At 39.2% G+C, this 18,915-nt stretch overlaps 1 protein-coding gene and 1 pseudogene across 3 annotated transcripts in view; both read right to left on the bottom strand.

Annotated features, from left to right (window-relative positions):
* The window catches only part of LOC102919175 (mas-related G-protein coupled receptor member B4-like), a 115,903-nt gene that overhangs the window by 77,028 nt on the left and 19,960 nt on the right, over positions 1-18,915 (bottom strand). The window lies entirely within an intron of this gene.
* LOC143272032 (mas-related G-protein coupled receptor member X2 pseudogene) lies at positions 15,886-18,498 on the bottom strand (annotated as a pseudogene).

The following is an 18,915-nucleotide window of genomic DNA, read 5'->3' as shown; positions in this document are numbered from 1 at the left end:
GGAATAGTCCACCAAGATGAAGTCTCAATTCTGAACATTTTTGCCCCAAATACAAGAGTACCCACATATATAAAAGAAACATTACTAAAGCTTAAGTTACACATCAAACCCCACAGACTAATAGTGGGAGACTTCAGCACTCCACTCTCACCAATGGAAAGGTCTGCCAGACAGAAACTTTACAGAGAAATAAGGGAACTAACAGATGTTATGACTCAAAAGGACTTAATAGAAATCTACCAAACATTCCACTGAAACACGGGAGGATATACCCCATGGAGCCTTCTCTTAAATTGACCACATACTCTGTCACAAAATAAATCTCAACAAATACAAAAAAATTGGAATAACCTCCCAAATTTTATGGGACCAGTATGGCTTAAAGTTAGAATTTCACAACAACAAAAATTATAGAAAGCCTATAATCTCATGGAAACTGAATAATGCTCAACTGAGTCACGACTGGATCAAGGAAGAAATAAGAATGAAATTAAAGCCCTCCTAGAATCAATGAAAATGAATGTACAACATACCCAAACTTAAGGGACACTATAAAAGCAATATGTGGAAACTTCATTGCTGTGGAATGTCTTTCTGTATGCTGTGGATATGTGTTGCTCCCATTGGCTAATAAATAAAATTGCATTGGCCTATGGCAGGGCGGGATGGAACCAGACAGTAAAAAACCAAGAAACATAGTGAGAGGAGAAAAAAGAGTGGAGGGAGATGCCAAACTTCCATCCAAGGAGCAACACATAATGGGATGCAGGTAAAGCCATGGGACATGTGACAATACATAGATTAATAGTTATGGGCTGAGTTAAGGTATAAGAGCTAGCTAGTAGGAGGCCTGAGCCATAGGCCATATAATTTACAATTAATATTAAGCCTCTCAGTGATTATTTTACAAGCCGCTGCAGGACCTCGAATTTAGGCAGGCCCAGAGAAATAGGGCCAGGTGGTACTAGAGAAGCTTAGGGCTACAGTTCATAGCTCTAAATGCTCTAAATGCCTACACAAAGAAGTTGGAGAAATCTCACACTAGTGACTGAACCACACACCTGAAAGCTCTAGAACAAGAAGAAGCAAACTCACCCAAGAGAAGTAGATACCAAGAAATAATCAAATTGAGGGCTGAAATCAATAAAATAGAAACAAAGAGAATAGTACAAAGTATCAAAGAAACAAAAAGTTGGTTCTTTAAGAAAATCAACAAGATAGACAAACCCTTATCCACAACTAAGTAAAAGGCACAGAGAGAATATTCAAATTAACAAAATGAGAAACAAAAAAAGGGGGACATAATAACAGACACTGAGGAAATCCAGAGAATCATCAGGTCATACTTCAAAAACCTGTACTCCACAAAATTGGAAAATATAAATGAAATGGACAATTTTCTGGATAGGTACCATATACCAAAATTAAATCAAGACAAGAAAAACAATTTAAAGAGACCTATAATCCTATGGACATAGAAGCAGTCATTAAAAGTCTCCCAACCAAAAAAAGCTCAGGACCAGATGATTTAGCAAAAAATTCTACCGGAATTTCAAAGAAGAGCTAATGCCTGTAATCCTCAAACTGTTCCACACAATAGAAACAGCAGGACCATTGCCAAACTCTTTCTCTGAGGCTACAGTTACCCTGATACCCAAACCACACAATGATACAACAAAGAAAGAGAATTATAGACCAATCTCCCTCATGAACAATGATGCAAAAATACTTAATAAAATATTGGCAAACTGAATCCAGGAACACATCAATAAAATTATCCACCATGATTAAGTAAGCTTCATCCAAAATATGCAAGGATGGTTCAATATATGAAAATCTTTCAATGCAATCCATCATATAAACAAACTAAAAGAAAAAAACCACACGATCATGTCATTAGATGCTGAAAAATCCTTTGAAAAAATCCAACACCCCTTCATGATAAAAGTCTTGGAGAGATCAGGAATACAAGAAACATACATAAGCATAATATACAACAAGTCCACAGCCAACATTAAATGGAGAGAAACTCGAAGTGATTCCACTAAAATCAGAAACAAAATAAGGCTGTCCATTCTTCCCATGTCTATTAAATGTAGTACTGGAAGTTCTAGCTAGAGCAGTACAACAACAAAGGGAAACCAAGGGGATATAAATTGGAAAGGAAGAAGTCAAACTTTCACTATTTGCAGATGATATGATAGTCTACATAAGAGACCCCAAAAATTCTCCCATGGAACTCCTATAGCTGATAAACACCTTCAGTAATGTAGCAAAATACAAGATTAACTCAAAAAAATCAGTAGCCCTACTATACACAAATGAAAAATGGGCTGAGAAAGAAATCAGAGAAACATCACTCTTTACAATAGCCACAAATAATATAAATTACCTTGAGCTAACATGAGGCAGCTTGATCAGATAAGATGAGAGTGAACTGGCCATTGAAATACCAAACAGGACATTCAAGGACCTGGGACAAGAGGCTCATACAAACATCTTGCCCAAGTCAAACAAATGAAGACATTTAAGGAACAAAAAGATCATTACAGCTGGACCACAGAAAGCACACTGTAAAGATGAAGGAACAATTGCCTATTGATCATTCCTGGGCCAGGCATCGGGGAGCATGCCTGTAGTCCTAGCTATTTGAAAGTCGGAGACAGCAAAAGTGTCAGTTCAAGCCCAGCTTAATTACACAGTAAGATACTGCCTTTTAAATTCTTGTTATAGGTTGAATGTTCGCATTCCTTCCCCAGAAAGTATAGGCTGAGGTTCTTTCTAGTCCCTAGTATGGCTATATATAATGATGGTCCTGACAAAGCAGTTAAGATTAAATGGGATCATAAGAGTAGGACCTTGCTCCAACAGTGTTAGTATCCTTATAAGTCTACATCTCCAGCCCCAGTTCTGCTTGAGCCTTGAGGTCACATGGACTCACAGGGAGCTAACAGGACCTACCATCCATACCTTGATGCTGCATTTGTAGTCTCTAGAACTGTGTGTCATTTCTATGTAAAGCGCTGTGCTATTTTCCTGTGGCAGTCTAAACACATAAATACAATTACAAAAATGAGAAAAAAATTTCTATCATCTTGAGGGAAATATATTTCATCATAAACCTTAAAAAATACCTTGGTCTAACTCTAACCAAACAAGTAAAAGACTTGGATGACAAGAACTTTAAGTCCTTAAAGAAAGAAATTGAAGAAGAGGTCATAAAATGGAAAGCACTCCCATGATCATGGATAAATAGAACCAACATAATAAAAAATGGAAATTTTACCAAAAGCAATCTACAGATTCAATGCAATTCCCATCAAAATCCCAACACAATCCTTCACAGACCTCAAAAGAAAAATACCCAACTTCATATGGAAAAACAGAAAACCCAGGATAGATAAAACAATCCTTTACAATAAAGAAACTTCTGGAGGCATCATCATCCCTGATTTCAAACTCTACTATAGAGCTGTAGTAATAAAAACAGCTTGATATTGGTGTAAAAAGTGGCATGTGGAACAATGGAATCGAATTGAAGACCCTGACATTAACCCACACACCTATGAACAACTGATTTTTGACAAAGAAGCCAAGACTGTACAATGGAAAAAAAGGAAGCATCTTCAACAAATAGTGCTGGCATAACTGGATGTTAACATTTAGAAGACTGCAAATAGATCCATATCTGTCACCATGTACAAAACTCAAATACAAGTGGATTAAAGAACTCAACATAATTCCAGTGACACTGAACCTGATAGAGGAGAAAGTAGTATCCTAGAATGCATTGGCACAGGAGACCACATCCTAAATATAACACCAGTAGCACAGACATTGAGAACAATAATAAATGGGACCTCCTGAAACAGAGAAGCTGTTGTAAAGTAAAGGACACACTAAATAAGAACAAATGACAGACTACTGAATGGGAAAAGATCTTCACCAACCCCACATCTGACAGAGGACTGATCTCCAAAATACATAAGGAATTCAATAAACTAGACATCAAAATACTGAACAATCCAACTAAAAATGGGCTACATATCTAAACAGAATTCTCAACAGTAGACTCTCAAATGGTTGAAAATATTTAAGGGATTGCTCAATATTCTTAGCCATCAAGGAAATGCAAATAAAATGATTCTGAGGTACCATCTTACACCTGTCAGAATGACTAAAATCAAAACCACTGATTTCAGCTTATGTTGGAGAGGATATGGAGCAAGGGGGACACTACTTTACTGTTGCTGGGAGTACAAACTTGTACAGCCATTCCAGAAATCAGGATGGCAGTTTCTCAGAAAATTGGGAATCAATCTACCTCAGAACCCAATGATACCACTCTTGGGCATATACCCAAGGAATGCTAAATCATACCACAGGGACACTTGCTCAACTATGTTCATAGCAGCATTATTCGTAATAACCAGAACCTGGAAGCAACCTAGATGCCCCTCAACAGAAGAATGGATAAAGAAAATGTGGTACATATACACAATGGAGTATTACTCAACTGTAACAAACAATGACATCATCAAATTTACAGGCAAGTGGATAGAAATAGAAAATATCATCCTGAGTGAGTTAGCCCAGATTCGGAAATACAAATATGGTGTGTACTCACTTATAAGTGGATATTAGATGTAAAGCAAAAGATAATCAGACTACAACCCACAGCTCCAGAGAAGCCAGGAAACAAAGATGATACTAAGAAGGACATATGGATCACCTTGAGAAGGGGAAACAGAGGAAATCTCCATGAGTAAACTGGGGATCAGTGGAAGCAATAGAGGGGAGGAGATGGGAGATGAGATCATGAGGGAATGGGATGGTAAAGCTGTGGGAGGGACAGAGTGGGAGAGTAATAAAAGAAATATCTTGATAGAGGGAGATATCATGGGGTAAGGGAGAAACCTGGTGCTTGAAAATTCCCAGGAATCCACAAAGACAACCCCAGATTAGACTACTAGGAATAATAGAGAGGATGCCTGAACTGGCTTACCCTGGTAATCAGATTGGTGAATATCCTAACTATCATCATAGAGCCTTCATCTAGTAACTGATGGAAGCAGATGCAGAGACCCACAACCAAGCACCAGGCTGAGCTCCGGGAGTCCAGTTGAAAAGAGGGATGAGAGATTATAAGAGCAAGGGGGCGGGCAGTGGTAGCAAATGCCTTTAATCCCAGCACTCAAAAGTCAGGAAGATCTCTGTGAGTTTGAGGCCAGCCTGGGCTACCAAGTGAGTTCCAGGAAAGGCGCAAAGCTACACAGAGAAACCCTGTCTGGGGAAAAAAAAAAAGAGCAAGGGGGATCAAGATCATGACAGGGAAATCTACAGTGACAACTGAACCAAGCTCATAGGAACTCACAAACTTAGACCAACAGCTATGGAACCTGCATGGGACCAGACTAGACCCTCTATATGGGAGACATTTGTATAGCTGTATCTGTTTGAGGGGCCCCTGGCAGTGTGATCAGGATCTATCCCTGGTACATGAGCTGACTTTCTAGATCCCATTACCTATGATGGGACTCCTTGCTCATCATTGATGCAGTGGGGAGGGACTTGGTCCTGTCTCAACTGAATGTACCAGGCTTATCTCTCCCCAATGGGAGAACTTACCCTATCAGAGGAGGGGGTGAGGGGTGTGTTTGCTGGAGCCGGGGAGCTGGATGAGGGATGAGAAAAGGATCTGGGGTTGGAATGTAAAATGAATAAAAAAAATTTAAATCCAATATAGTTGAAATAAAAAAACAAAATCTTCATAATGTCTATCATGAATATGTTCAAGGACATTAAAGGAGATATGAACAATGCCCTACTAAATGAAAAATGGGTCAAGACAGAAATTAAGAAATGAACTGAAAACTTTCTAGAACTGTTTGAAAAGGAAGGTACACATGCCCAAACTTTTGGGGTACTATGAAGGAGCTTTTAGTAGGCAACTTCATTGCACTTAATGACTACATTAAAATCAGAGATCTCATATTAGCAACTTAAGTGAAAGCTCTAGAACAAAATAAGAAATAACACTTAATTATTTGTAGCAGTACATGGCAAGAAATTAATCAATCTCTGGACTGAAATCAATAAAATATGAAATAAAACAATAAAAGGATCAGTGAAATAAAGTGTTGGTCCTTCAAGAAATTCAGTAAAATTATAAACCCTTAGCCAAACTAACTAAAAGGCAAAGAAAATATCCAAATTAACAAAATTAGGCACAAAAGTGGGGGTATCACATCAGACATGAGGAAATCCAGAGAATGATAATGACATATTTTTAAAATATATACTCCACCAAATTGGAAAACCTAAAAGAAATGGGTAGATTTCTTTAAATATACCCCTACCATGGTTAAATCAGGATCAGATAAGCAATTTAAACAGACCTATAGCCCCTAATGCAATAGTAGCAGAAATTAAAAGTTTCCCAACCAAAAAAAATCTCACAACCAGATGGATGCAATATAGAATTCTACAAGATTTTCAAAGAAGAATTAATAGCAATATATTTCATATTATCCCCAAAGTAGAAACAGAAAGAACATTGTCTAATTCTTTTTATGAGGCCACAGTTCCCTGCTTTCCAAACCACACTAAGACCCAACAAAGAAAATTACCAACCAATTTCCCATATGAACATAGATTCTAAAATACTTGTAAACTGAATTCAAGAAAACATCAAGAAGATCATCTGCCATGATCAGGTAGGTTTCATCCCAGAGATTCAGGGATGGCTTATTACATGAAAAATCAGTAAATGTCATGCATCATTTTAAAAAAAATGAAAGAAAAAGCACACAGTCATCTCCTTAGAGGCAGAAAAGCCTTTTAACAAAATCCAATAACCTTTGCTGTATCTCTTGAAGAGACTAGATATACAAGGGACATACCTTAAAATAATACAGGCAATTTACAACAAGTAACAACATCCGCTAGAACACAGAGAAACTCATAACATTTCCACTAAAATTTCCACTCTCTTCATATCTTTTCAATACCATACTTGAAGTCTTAAGTAAAGCAATAGACAACTGAAGGAGAACAAGAAGAAAAAACTGGAAAAGAAGAAAACAAAGTATCTCTATTTTCATATGAGATGATTGAATTCATAAATGTCTGTCTTAGTCAGTATTCTATTGCTGTGAAGAGACATCATGACCATGGCAACTCTTACAAAAGAAAGCACTTAATTGGGACTGGCTTACAGTTCAGAGGTTTAGTCCAATTTCATCATGTCAAGAATCATTAAATGTGGAGAAGTGTAACATGAATTGCTAAATGGTCTTATTAATAGAAAACCCTGAGCCAGATATTGGGGTGAATTTTAAAAGATCAGAGAAACAGAACAAGCCACAGCCAACCTCAACTTTACCAACTCCTCAGCCTCCAGAGCGAGACTTCCTGTTTACTTGTGCCTTATGTACCTGTCTGTGCCCTGCCTTCTTACTTTTTTCCTAGTACTGGGATTAAAGACATGTGTACTTCCCAAATACTTGGTAGCAAAGGCAAGAGATCTCAAGTACTGGGATTGAAGGTGTGTGCCACCATGCCTGGCTCTGTTCCTAGGGGTCCTTGAACTCACAGAGATCTAAAAAGATCTCTGCCTCCCTAGTGATAAGATTAAAGGTGTGTGCCACCACTGTCTGACTTCTATGTCTAATTTAGTGGCTAGCTCTGTCCTCTGATCCCCAGATAAGTTTATTGGGGTATAAAATATATTGGGGTATACAATATATCACCACAGAGAAGTCCAGTTGGTGCCTACATAGAGCCTTCACCCCTACTCACTCATATTCATAGTACTAGAAGGTACTCTGCATACTATCAGAGGAAAAGGTAAACACCAATACAGCTATATACACTTTGCTCTACTATAGTGACCTGTCATGCAAGATATGCTAGTGCAATAGGGCCTCAAAAGCTGTGGGAATAACCAAGAGCTGTCTGATTTTATCTAAGGCTCACTGCATGAGATGGAATCCATGCCCAATTCTACTTAGGTGGTTAAGAACTGGAGACAAGATAGGCCATGGTTTTAAGGGAAACCAAATATTACTGTTCTGCTCAAAGAATGTAGCAGTAAATTGACTCCTAACAGCATTCTGATACTCTCCTAGATCAGTGTCTTGCTCAGCCATCATAAGTGAAGCTACTTCCTGAACTACCTGGGAAAAAATATAGAGACCAAAACTGGACAATGTGATGAAAAAGAGAGACTTGGAACAATACGTCCTTAATGGGGTTTCTCCATCAAATCCTTCCCCTAGAGGCTCATTGAACTTTGTGGAAGAAGAGATGTAAAGATTATAAGAGCCAATGGGGATGGAGAACATCAAGGAACCAAGGCCTTCTAGACACAACAGGGCTGATACACATATGAACTCACAGAGACTGTGGCAGCATGCACAGGGCCTGTATGAGTCTGAGACATATGGGATCCCAGAAGTGAAAGAAATGGGCAATAGCCCCCATCCCTAACCTAGAAGCTATCTCTGATTGATATCTGCTCAAAAAAGAAAAATTCGTTTTCTTCAGTGGAACTTCACTGGGTATACAAATTACTCGTAAGGGCAGGCCTCATGCCCAACATTAGAAGGCCAACCCAAAACAGCTCAGTAGCATACTTGACAGTCTTTGGCTCATAATGCTTTGTCTGGGCAACTTTTTTTCTGTTTTCCTTATGTCTTTTCTTATGCATTATGGCTTCTGATTTTACATTTTTATTGGAATTCCTGTGTGTGTCAGTATGTGTATCTCTACACACATCTGTAGGCATCTCTTGCACTTTTTCTTTGGCACTGTCTTTCTGTTTGTTTTGGTTCTTTTATCCTATTGTGGTTTATTTGTTTATTTGTTTTTCTGTTAAGAGAGAGAAAAGATACGGACTTGGATAGATGAAGTGGAAAGAATTTGGAACAAACTGGGGTAGGGACCCATGATCAGAATATATTGTATTAAAAATCTACCTTTAATAAAAGAAAAGTAGGTTAAAAAGACTGCATTGTACAAAACAAATCAACTAAAAAGCAACAACAACAAAAAACAGGATGAGAAAACCAGGCTGGAGGAAATGGAGCAATTCATTGCTAGCTGGAGGTGAAGAACAGCCACAGCTTCACAACAGAGAAGAGGCAGATGTGGGGACTGGAGGAGGGCAGGAGAAAAAGAGACTATATCATGAGCACATTGGTCCACTATGTCTGAATTAAGGGGCCCATTCATCCATGAGATATCATGCAATCATCTGGTTTTACTGAACGTGGACCCTTTTCCTACCAGAGGACAGCACATGGCTTCTATGATGACCAAGAACACCAGACAAGACAGCATCTTCCTTAAAGCTTTCCCCAGGCTGGAGACTAGAAGTTCATTTAGGTTAGCAATGGCATCCCCTTCCAGGCAGCTCGAAGCTGATGTTGTGAAGCAAGTTTGTTCTAACTGAAGCAGTCCCTCCTAGAGGAAGGAAGGAGGCTCTGGGGCTCTCTCACCAGCTGAGGCAGCCTGGAGAAGACTCAGAATGAACATGTCCTACTGCCTTTAGTTCAGCAGGGAGCTCCAAGACTGCAGCTTTTGTGAGTTGCCATCCTTGCTTCTGTAAGGAACCCTTCATCTACACTCCACAAGTAATCCCTCACTCATAATCCTATAAGACAGTCCAATAAACTAATTGGTTCACTAAACTGAACTTTGGTAGAATTCTTACTTTCCTCTTCATGGGTTTCCTGGGTAAGTAGATCTTTATTCACATCTCCTCTGAAAAGTCACACAGCTGCTTGGTGTCAAAACATGGTCATCAGAATCAAAGAGGAATTTGAGAGGAGGGTGCAATGGCCTTGCTATGAACAAAATTGAATGCATCTGACATTCTGAAAAGTACATGAACATCTAGGTTCAAGAGCAGAATGTTAGGTTTGAGTATGAAAAACACTCTATAGGTTTATATGCTTTAAATGCTTCCATTCCAGATGCTGGAGCTACTTGGGGAGACTGCAGGAACTTTAGAAGCCAGAATGTACAAAAGAAGTAGTCACTGGAGGAATGACTAGTCCTTCCTATCATAATCTGCATCCTGTCTTCCATAGTGTGACCTTCATCTTCTGCTCTGTGCTCTCATTTCCATTGTATTCTGCTCAGAATCCTTATAGCATAAAATAAGTAAACTATTCTTCTCCAGTTATTCTGTAAAATATTTGATCACAGTGAAACAAAACTAATCCAGCACATTTACTCCTCAGCATATGCTGAAGCATCTTAGTTATACAATGATCTGTGATTATTGTAGTGAATAATCTTTCTATGGCAACATTTTTATGAGACACAGAAGTTCTTGTGCTCACAGATAAGCACCAGCCAAAAAGGAATATTAAACACATACGTTTTTCTTTTTTAAGGGAGAAAAGAGTAACATGTTATCCACCAGAAGGCTAGGAGAGGATGTGGTTAGTAGCCTGGTGACTTTTGTGCTTTCTGTAGGACAAAGACCACACAGGATCCTCTACTACACCCTTAGCATGAGCTTGGTTTTTCATCAGTCAATCTATAGAACCCATCTGTATGGAAGATGTCGCATGCTCTGTCAAAAGACTTTCTATGTAGTCACGTCTTAAGCTTTATTGTGAAGATTGGATTTTTTTCCAATCAAACCAGAAAACTTTTTCCCAAATTGTTCCATGCTTAAATATGCCTAAAATAAACTACCCAGTGTCCGTCTATCACAGTTTGTACCAACATGTGCTACTGAGTCATGTTAAACCAAATTTCCTACATGCCTCCCCTGGTTTGACAATCTGCTGTCCGTGGTGTTTGAAGAGTGCCACCCAAAGTCTCTAACCATTGGATTTGCTTTACTGTTATTTTCTTGAAGATTTTTGCAAGTGTTTTCTTCAAAGATATTGGTCTGTAGTTCTTCATGGAATTCATGTCTGTTCTTCACTAATTGTTAGGTGAAACTCAACAGTGATCTGTGTGATTCTGAGGTTTTCTTGGACTAAGACTTTTAATTTTGTATTTGGGATCATTTTTCCAGGGGCGGGGGGAGCATTGTTTTAATATTTCATTTTATATATAAATCTGTGTATGTCTGTGTCTCTGTATAATTGTGTGGGGGTGTGGTATTTCTGGCCCTACTCTAGTCCTCTGCAAGAGCAGTGTGTGCTTTTAACTTCTGAATTACATCTTCAGCCTCATCACTAATTTGTGTCTTCATGAATGTATCATAGTGAGTGGTGATGTATACGTCTCCAGATCTGTCCATTTCTACTAGGCTACCAATCGTTTATCATCTATATGCTCATAAGACTCTCTAACATTGTTCTCCCTCTCTGTTATTGATCCAGCTGGGATCTCCCACTCCCCTAAGATCTCTTTCCCTTGACCCTTGCCCTTCATTACCCCCCTCACATCCAGTTTGCTCATGTAGATCTCATCCATTTCTCTGTCGTTGGGTAATCCCTGTGTCTTTCTTAGGATCCTCTTTTCTAGGTAGCCTCCCTGGAGTTGTGAGTCTAGTCATCCTTTGTTTTACATCTAGTATCCATCTATGAATGAGTACATACCATGTTTGTCTTTCTGAGTCTGGGTTACCTCACTCGGGGTGATTTTTTCTAGATCCATCCATTTGCCTACAAACCTCATGATGTCATTGTTTTTCTCTGCTGAGTAGTACTCCAAGGAAAAAGTGAGCATGATAAATGAAGACCCCATGGGAATTGGAAGAAGCAAAGTGCTAGAGAGGTCTCCAGAAATCCACAAAGATACCTCCACAATAGACTACTGGCAATGGTCAAGAGAAAGCCCAAACTGACCTACTCTAGTGATCGCATGGCCAAACACCCTAACTGTCATGCTAGAATTCTCATCCAATGAGTGATGGAAGCAGATGCAGAGATCCACGGCCAGGCCCCAGGTGGAGTTCCGGGAGTCCAATTGGCGAAAAAGAGGAGGGATTGTATGAGCGAGAGATGTTGAGATCATGATTGGAAAAAGCACAGGGACAATTAGCCAAACTAGTGGAAACACATGACCTATTAACCAATAGCTGAGGAGCCCCCAATTGGATCAGGCCCTCTAGATAAGTGAGACAGTTGATTAGCTTGAACTGTTTGGGAAACCCCCAGGTGGTAGGACCAGGACCTGTCCTTAGTGCATGAGCTGGCTGTTTGGAGCCTGGGGGCCATGCAGGGACACTTTGCTCAGCCTGGGTAAAGGAAGGAGGGGACTGGACCTGCCTCAACTGAATCTATCAGGCTGAACTGAATCCCCAGGGAATTCCTTGCCCTGGATGAGATGGGAATAGGGGGTGGGCTGGGGAGAGCTGGGGGGCGGAAGGAAGGAGGAGAGGGGAATCCGTGGCTGATATGTAATATTAAATTAAATTATATAATAATTTTTTTAAAAATCTCTAATATTCTTTTGCATTTCATTGGTATCAGCCCTGGAGACTTTTCACCAATGATAGTATGTATTTGAGTCCTACACCACATTTTCTGTTAGTCTAAGTAAAAGCTTTTCAATTCAGTTTCCCTTTTTAATCTGGAGTCAGGCAAGCTACGATGTCACTAGTTGTTTTTTTTTTTTTTAGGAAGCATTTCTTTGTTTCGTTCATCGTTGTTTTGTTTGAATCTTTACTTCAATCATGTCTTCTGTGATCTTCATTACTTATTCTCTTCTACTAATATTGATTTTGGCTTTTCTATCTTGATTTTTTTAGACATCCTTCAGATGTCCAGATAATTTTTCATTATTTGCTTATTTGAAAAATGCATTAAGTCCAACTTGAAAAGTCCTCATAGTCTTGCACAGTCCCAACACAGTTTAAAAGTCCAAAATCTCTTCTGAAACTTGAGGCAAACTCCTAATTGTAAACCTTTCATCAAATCAAAAAGCAAATTATATATTCCAACATACAAAAGCAGAGAGCATATATTATCATTACAGAATGGAGATACGGGAGCATAGTAAAGAACTACTTGGCCAAAGAAAAATTAAAATTTAGAAGATTAAATTACAAATCCTATAGCTTTTGCATCTTGATGTCAGAAGGCTGAGATGGCTCTGCCCTCTCAGTTTTGATGACTGCAGCACACTTTGCTCTCTTAGACTGGCTTCACTCACACTATGCAGCTCTCTATGGCAGGTACCCCAAAGTTCTGGAAGCTCCAACATTTTGGGGCTTTCAGCTAAATCTAGGCTTAACTTTCACAGCTTCACACAATGTCCTCTCCAGGACTCCATGCAGGGACACTCCTGCCACATGCCTGTCCTCAGTGGTTTTCCTCAACCATGGAGGAAGATTCCATGACCACTTCACTCCTGAATCCTTCTTGACCCAAAGGCCAGAACCACATGGCTGATGCTGCCAGGTTCTGTATTCTGCTTAGAATGGAACCTGACCTCTTCCTTTAATTACATTTACATAAGCTTTAATTTGTTGCTTTCATTTGTTGAAAATCTTTTCCTTTGTTTTAAGAGAGTCTCTAGGCACTTGCTTTTTGTGTATTGGAAGTTTAGCTGAATACATTCTTGCCCTGAGAGCAGCACTCCCTTTATTCCATGGCACATCAGGCCTTTCTTTCAACTACTATCTCTTTGAGCACAAGACTTGTTTCTAACATTAAATTTCCTGGTTATCTTTTGTTTTCATTCTACATTTTTTATTTCTTTTTGTCCTGCTTAATTTTTCTCATTGTACACCTAACATCCTTTGCCAACAAAAAATGGTCCCATTTAACTTCAGGCACATACTTAGAACAAGCGCAAAACTGAACCAAGCTCATAGGAACTCCTGAATATTAGATCAACAGTAGGGAACCTGCGTGGGACCGGACTAGACCCTCTGCATATGGGAGACAGATGTGTACCTCGGTCTGTTTGAGGGGCCCCTGGCAGTGTGATCAGGATCTATCTATCCCTGGTGCGTGAACTGGCTTTCTGGATCCCATTACCTACAGCTGGACACTTTGCTCAACCTTGATACAGTGGGGAGGGGCTTGGTCTTGCCTCAACTGAATGTACCAGTCTTAGCCGTCCCAAAATGGGAGAACTTACCCTTTTGGACAAGGGGAGGAGAGGGGAAGGAGGAAAGAAAGGCGGGGTTTAGGGTGGGAATAAGAGGAGGAATAAGAGGGGGATCTGTGGTTGGTATGTAAAATGAATAAAATTTTTAAAAAATTACTTCCTAGATATTGTCTCACACACACACACACACACACACACACACACACACACACACACACACACACACACACAGCAAAAAGCAGCCACATTCTTTGCAAAATATTACAAGATTGGTCACTGGCACAAATGCTGAGTGTCCCCCTCCTGAGCTGGGCATCCATTGTCTATAATGCTCTCAGCATGACTGTCATCCAAGTTCCTACTAAGATAGTCTGTTAACCCCCACTTACATACAACATTCAACTGCTTCCGTAGTTCAGAGACCCATACATAGACCTCAGCATTCCTTGAAAAAGCAGCGTGGTCAGTTCTTTTACATCAATAGCACACTCATTTATCATATTATGTTTTAGTTATATTTCTATTGCTGTGATGAGAAACAAACCAAGGCAACTTATAAAAGGAAGCATTTAATTTGGGAGAACACAGTTCCAGGGGGTTGGAGAGCATGACCATCATTGCAGGAAGCATGGCAGCATAAAAGTAGGCATAGCATTGGAGCAGTAGTTGACAGCCTACATCTAATCCAAAGGTATGCGGGGTGGAGCTGGAAATGGCCTGGGAATTTGAAACCCCAGACAAAACCCTAGTGCCATGCCACCAACAAAGCCTCACCTCCCAATCCTGCTCAAACAGTTCCACATTCAAATACGCCTATGGCAACCATTCTCATTTGAACCACAAGAGTAATAAACAGGATGGGATCTCACTGTAATAACAGTAGACTGCATTCAGGAGGGGTTTTTTAGGATAAATTATTGGTCACAAAGAGAAAAAAAATGATTATTTAAGTGAGAAAATGTATAAGTTAGTTTGTCCAAATATAACAACCACATGTATATCAAGCATTATGTTGCCCTCTTTCAGTTTGCACTTTAAATTGTACTTGAGAATAGAAATATGGACAGCACTGATCTCTGAGGCAAAAAGTTTTGACTGGAGGGAATATGCAAATTAGAAAAGGTGAGAGAGTGTTTTGTGTCTTGATTAAATTCTGAGTTCTATAGCCACAGGCACTTAAGCAGGTTTGTTGATTTGTTTCCTTTGATCTGTGCATATTGTGCTCTCTTAACTGCACTTCAATTGAAATTATCACATATTTTATCCTCAGAATTGAAATAATATTTTATAGAAAAAGTTACTAAAATAAGCATAATTTAAGTTGTAAATGCCGTGACTTCTTGGGAATGACATAAATTTAGAAGAGGTTTAATTTCAAGGGGACCCAGTTATACTTATTGAAACCTGATTGGATATTTGTCATGAGAGATTATAAGGCAGAGATTGAGTAAATCATGGCAAAAACAAGAGAAGAAAGAGGGAAGACTTGACCATGGAATGCTAAGCAAGGCACTGTGGAAGGACCCAGTAGAGGACAGTCTCTCTCCTCCTTCAGTTGTACATGGATGTTAATGGACCTCATTACAAAACCTGACCGCACTCATCCTATACTAAAAGTGAAAAACACAGGGAACTTGAAGGTAAGGACTTCACAGGGAGAATAGAGATTTAACACAGACTTCTCTTGAGAATGCATATTTCTTTACTTAGAAATTTATATAAGAAAGACATTTCTCCATAAATTCTCTAAAATCTATAAAAAATAAGCATTTTAGTTATTAGATTTTATAATATAATAAGGTCATAATATAAATATATTCAATATTTGACACTTCAAACATTGAGAAAAATGTTCTTTAAAACAGTAAATATTTGCAAAATATAGCATGGATTTAAGTACTGTCAAGTTCAGTGACCAAAGAAATGCAACTCTTTACTCCATTTCCTTGACCCTTCTGCAGATGGAGGGATTTGTCAATAGTGGTCAACAGCTCTCCAGGACTCCAGAGGTCTCCAAGGAGTCCCATCGAAAGGAGATGATGAAGCACTGAGCAAGACAGCTCCAGAAATACTGCAGTCTGTATTTGTATAACAAGTCAAGTATCAATCAACTTCCACAAGATTGACTACTTCCCCGAATGATTTAACTTCAGATCATCACTAAACAAAGTTATGAAAATGCCATGAAGTGATAAGGACAAAGTTGTTTCTCAATGCTACTTCTGAACGGTCAGAGCAGCTTGTAGTCACTGCAAGCCTGGTTTCATTTCCCTAGATCTTCCTGAAGAATCCCCCTCTCCACTCTGTTCCTCCACAGGAGTGTCCTGCATAGCTCTCTGCAGAAGTAGCTTGATAGTGTTCCTCTGGAACTTACGATTCCTAATAGAGCCAACAAGGAAGTAAATAATGGGATTTGCACAACTGTTAAAACAGGACAGACATATTGTCACTGGATAAAAATTACAAAGCACTACAAATTGAAAATTGTCAATACATGCTAAGAGGAAACAGTAGATCCCATAAGGGTAAACCAAAGAGCAGGAAGAACAGCACTGTGCACACAATGGTCACATACAGCCTAGTCACAGGAATCCTCTGTGAGCCACAGAAGATAGTAACAATAAAGGCCAGACTGGACCCTAATAGAACCATAAACAAAACAATTATCCATGCAGCAGTGATGAAATCAAATGCCTGACACCAACCATGGTCAAGACTATCAAATAACAAGCCACATTCCTTCCCTTCCAGGAGGCTCAACAACAGGGACAGAAACCAAAGCAGGGTACATATGACAGCTGATGTGTGCCTCAGGCGTTGGCAACAATACCAGATGGGACACATGACAGACAGGCTTCGTTCAAAGCTAATGGCACTGAGTATGCTCAAGCCACAAAGATAAGCAGAGTTTGACAAAACAAAAGAAAATAGAGGCATGTCAATGGTCTTGGCATTGAAGATATACAAAATAATATGAATACAATATACAATTTGAAAGCAGAGGAAGAAAAGTCAGCCCAGGCCAGGTTGAGAATATAGACAGAGAAGGCATTTCTGTGCATGTGGAATCCCATAAACCACAGCACTATGGCATTTCCAACCACCCCAACCAGGGCAATGATGAGGGAAAGGAAAAGCATGGTACAGGACAGGATTTCACAAAATGAAAGTCCAGTGTAGTTGCTTCCATTCACTGCTGTGATGTTAGTGCCCCAGTCTGGGGTGTTTGAATTCACACTTAGGAAATCTTCAACGCTGTAACTAGAAAGAAAAAGAAGATATGAGCACCTGCTTATAATCTTTGATTGTTAGGATATCTTGCTCTGTGTGAATGACTGACCTGGCTCATAAAGAGTAGGAAACAGAATTGTAGAGACTGAGTAATTTATCAAAACCAATAAATAGGGAGCCTTAATTTAAATCCAGTTTGTATTTCTTTCACCTACCTACAAACCAGGTACTGTATGGATATGAGAGTAATTTGTGGCCCCCAAAAAGAAACTCAGTGTCTTGGGCTGTGTCAGAAAGAAACAGAACTCTGAACCCAATTTTTTTCTGTCATTAGGCTGTTTCTGTGGTGCAGAAACTTGGAAGTCAGAAGCCTGACCAACAGCTGTTCTTAGTCCTGGGAGGGGAAGGCTATCAACTTGGAAAAAATGAACACATGAATGGGAGTCACAAAGGGAATGACAAATCTTACCAAGACCAGTATGACAAGAACCAGAACTGCAGGCTGAAGTCACTCAGTCTTCATTTCAGATTTGCAACTAGAAAGCAGGAAAGCCTTTGAGGACATTAGAAACTTATCTGTTGTCTGTTGCTATATCATAAGTGTCCATCTCTTTGTAAGAGTACATTGAGTAGGTAAGAATTTTCACTAAACAATTGAATAAATGAATCATAAACCCAACAGTAGATGGACATATTTTAGAGCAAGTTTAGTACCAAAAAATGCATAGAAAATGAAGAAAATATCATTGCTGATGAGTCTGTGAGTGGGACTCAGTCTCTAGTGTACTTGAAAGAATGGCATATGGTGCAGAGATGGCTAACAATGGCCTTTGTCATTTTCCAATCTGGGAATGTCCAATTATTAGCTGTAATGAGGAGAACCTAGACCAACAGTTCTCAAATTGTGGGTTGTGACACTTTGGGGTAGATTTGTAACAACAAAAAGATATCCTGCATATCAGATATTTATATTACATTTCATAAGAGTAGCAAACTTACAATTATGAAGTAGCAACAAAAATAATTTTATGATTGGGGGGTCACTACATCCTGAGGAACTGTATTAAAGTGAAAGAGCATTAGGAAGAATGAGAACCTCTGACCTTGAAGAATCAGGCATAGGATTCTGAGATGAATTGAATGTCTAGCACTCTTCAGGAGGTAAAAATTTAATATGGGGAAACAGAGAGAGAGAAGAAGAGAAGTGGAAACTGTGCTAAGTAGAGGGTATTGTGACACCGAATCATCCACAGGGCTTGAAAACAGAAACCCTCGCTAGGAGAGGGATAGAAACTCCCCTATCTGCCATGTTAGCTTACTTGTGGAATACCAACACTCTAGTGTCTAAGGCAGCAAGAATTCCATGAATTCAAAAACAGTCTGAACTACATAGTGAGTCCAAAAAAGCCTGGGCTGTGAGAGAAAGAATCAAGGAAAAAGAGAAAAATATAAGAAATGTGAGACTCAATTTAGAGACCTAACCTACAAATCCTATGTTCAAATGATAGGAATGAGACCCAGACTAAAGCATATAAAAGTAATTCCATGAACTAGAAAACGGGTTTTCCTTGATCTAAAGGAGGATATGGTTATTCAAACCAAGGAGATGTTCTAAATGGACATGAAAAGAAATGAACCCATACACAACAAACCGTA

Source organism: Peromyscus maniculatus, chromosome 1 (assembly GCF_049852395.1).
Source record: "Peromyscus maniculatus bairdii isolate BWxNUB_F1_BW_parent chromosome 1, HU_Pman_BW_mat_3.1, whole genome shotgun sequence".
NCBI classification, from domain to species: Eukaryota; Metazoa; Chordata; class Mammalia; order Rodentia; family Cricetidae; genus Peromyscus; species Peromyscus maniculatus.
This window is presented reverse-complemented; position numbering and strand designations above follow the sequence as displayed.